At 32.5% G+C, this 3197-nt stretch overlaps 1 long non-coding RNA gene across 1 annotated transcript; it reads right to left on the bottom strand.

The window, feature by feature from the left end:
* Window positions 1-2547: 2547 nt before the first annotated feature.
* Window positions 2548-3197, bottom strand: LOC133837373 (uncharacterized). Its single transcript, XR_009893803.1, has 3 exons — window positions 3048-3197; window positions 2866-2989; window positions 2548-2791 (listed from the first exon to the last, which is right to left on the bottom strand). It is a non-coding gene; the product is annotated as an uncharacterized LOC133837373 (long non-coding RNA).

Raw genomic sequence — 3197 nt, forward strand, 5'->3', positions numbered from 1 at the left:
TTTAATATTAAATAAATACAATTTTGTGTACGATTTTTGCTTAAATAAAATGAAATTTTAGATTCAATGCAAGTTATATTAAAATGCAAAATTGTCTTCGCATTTTAATTGCGATATTTTCATACTTATTTTTAATTAATCAAGAGACTAACACTTGAAATTGATATTATGTTTGATTTGTTATATTTGTTTTCATTGTTCAACAAATGAATTCATATTAGACGAGTTTAATAAAAATGTGGAGTCAATGTTTAATTATTGTAATCCTAATAGGATTTACAACATTTATGTGCAACAACAAATTGTACTTTTGAGTCTTTTGCTTAATTTCAAATCTGATCTAGTGCATTGAAATCTGATGAACCTTACGCAGATTGAATTTATTGAAAATGTGAAAAACGCCTGTCGATGATGTGATTATACGAGAGTATGAATTCAATTTTCCAAACAAACTCTTCTCTGGCATTGAAGCCATCATTGAATTGATTGTTAATTGCAAGTTGTATGAGTGTGTGTGTTTTTTTATGGTATTGATGTGTTTTTGTCAATGAAATGAAATCTTTTCAGAGTCTCGAATTGTTGCTTATATAAATAAATTGTAAATACACTAGAGTTGACTAACAGGCGTTCGTCGTCTGACAGCAGGCAACAAAAATAACAACAACAACAGAGAGCGAGAGGCCAAAATGGAGACAAAGGGGCTGGCGTTCAAGACAACAACAATTAAATTTAATTAAAAGTTTTAACAAGCTTTGGTTGATTTCACTTTTGTCAGCTTCGCAGCTGTCCTCCTCCTGACTCTGACTCTCACTCTCTCTTCGACTGATTTCGGTGCTATTCGAGTTGTTGCTCTCTTTCTCGGTTATGGCAACGTTTCATATTTGATATTAATTAAAAAGTTTACACTGTCGTTTCGTCCTCGCTGCTGCTGCTGCTGCGCTGGGCGCTTTAAACAAATTGTCAGAGTTGACGAACCAGCAAGAAAATTTGTACGAATATTTCTCACCCCCTCCCTCACTCTCCCTGTCTCGCTCGCTCTGCTGTCAAAAAAATCAAACACAATGCCAGCTTTATGTTGTCCATTCACACATGCATGTGCATGTGTATGTGTTTGTGTGACTGTGTGTGTTTTCATGTTGCTCTGGCGTCAATCCAACGCCGTGAGCGTCGACAGCTGCTAATGTCACGCCTGTCCCTGACATCAAAAAAATTCTTGTCCTGTTTTTTTTTTTTTTATTATTTTTTTTTATATACACATTTATACCAGTTGATCGAGGGGCTGGGGTATTCCCTGGGTGTATCAACAACTCTCTGACAGGTTTGAAAAATTTGACGAAAAAATATCATATCATTGACCTTCAGTTTATGCTAAAGCTTAAAGGGCAGCATTTAACAAGCTAATAACTGCTGTTTTTTTGTACTATGTTCAAGTTCTGGATAATCGATAAAGGCATCGACTACGCCAGAAATTCCATTATATATTAAAGCACAACATTTTGGGTTTCTTTTAGTAGGAATGGATTGTTATACTTTATTATATACTCGTTTTTTAAATTAGTAAATTAATATTCACTATTAGTTTATCTAGTAGATTCATTTACTTAATATAATATCAAATATATGTTCATATGGGTAATTCCATGGCGCAATTTGTCCCGTGCGAGACTCTTTACATTGAAAATAACATAAACTGAAACAATTTTGAAAATAAGAAAAGTTTATTTTTATAGCTCTAGATAAGTATTTTAATTAGAGCTAAGAATGGTTTTGGAATTTTCTTTCTGTTTTGTTTTCTGTTGTGATAATTGCAAAAAACCAACCAATTCGTACGCAAAATAAAAAAAATGAACGCAATCATATATTTTATCGGAAAAAAGATCAAGTTTCTAAAATCAATCTTACTCTAAATATAGTGCTTATCTAGAGCTTTAAGAATAACATTCACTTATTTTTAAAATTGTTTCAGTTTATGTTATTTTCACTGCAGTGCACTGTAAAAAGTCTCGCACGGGACAAATTTCGCCATGGAATTACCTATATATGCATATACTTTTGATTATAACGGATAACGGATATTCAGTAAGTATATGAAAACCAAAATATACCGAAGACCATATTTGGTATACGGATGAATAATCTGGTATATTTCGCACTCAATGGTATATTTTGATGTAGTACTACATAAATATACCAGATTACGACTATGGTATTTTAGTATATTTGTGGTTTACTTATTCGGTATATTATAAATAATAGTAATAATAATAGAGGATATCTTACAGTCGAGCACACTGTAGCTTTTTTTATTTGAATTTAGCTATATTTTTTCTACCCTGCTTACATTCCTTGCTGCTGCCCTGTTCGATTTTAGCTCTGAGTTAGTACGCTAGTTATTAGAAAGTTGACGAAAGCGATGGCGTTACAAGCCCACCCGCTTCTTATAAATGAAGCATCAAATTCTGCATCTTAATTTCCTTCTACCTCATATTACATCAGGTGAATGCAATCTTCTACTCTATGTGTAGCGAGTGTAAGAACTGCTGTCAATTACAATAATTTATATTTCATTATCAATTTATGTACTTAATAAATTTGGTCAAAGTTCGATAAAATTTGTTTTCAATTCCATTATTTAGTGTATATCCGTGTACGTCATCAAATCATATAAAATGCTTCAAAGGATTAATGAAATATGAAGAAACGGCCGGATATAAGCTTCTTCAGCGATTCCATTTTTGCTTTGGCATACTCAGCTTTAGTTTGTAGTTTGTATTACAAGAAAGCATGTAATCTAGTGAACAGAATTATATTTTTAATTTCTGTGGATGTTTGCTTGTCTCAATACCTCTATCTTCGACTACTTACCGAGTAACTAGATGCTCACTTGCTGAAAAGCGTTGCTCCCATTGTCGAGGAGTAGGCCAACAGCAAAAAGGTCCACGGCAGTTGCAACACGGATAGCACATTGTAAAGGCTTAGAAAAATCAATCTAAAATTGTGCAAAACCGTTAAGATTTACGTTGTCTATATAAGCACGTATGACAAACCTGTTTGAATGTATCTGCTGATTTTATAAATTTCTATTAAATAAATAAATTCACAAGAAGTTCAGAAATAAAAAGTATTTACAAGCCAAAGCTTGTAATACTTCTGCTAGTATTCATTCTGCTGATCATCAAAGTCATAAAAATGTTAAA

This window comes from Drosophila sulfurigaster, chromosome 2R (assembly GCF_023558435.1).
Source record: "Drosophila sulfurigaster albostrigata strain 15112-1811.04 chromosome 2R, ASM2355843v2, whole genome shotgun sequence".
NCBI classification, from domain to species: Eukaryota; Metazoa; Arthropoda; class Insecta; order Diptera; family Drosophilidae; genus Drosophila; species Drosophila sulfurigaster.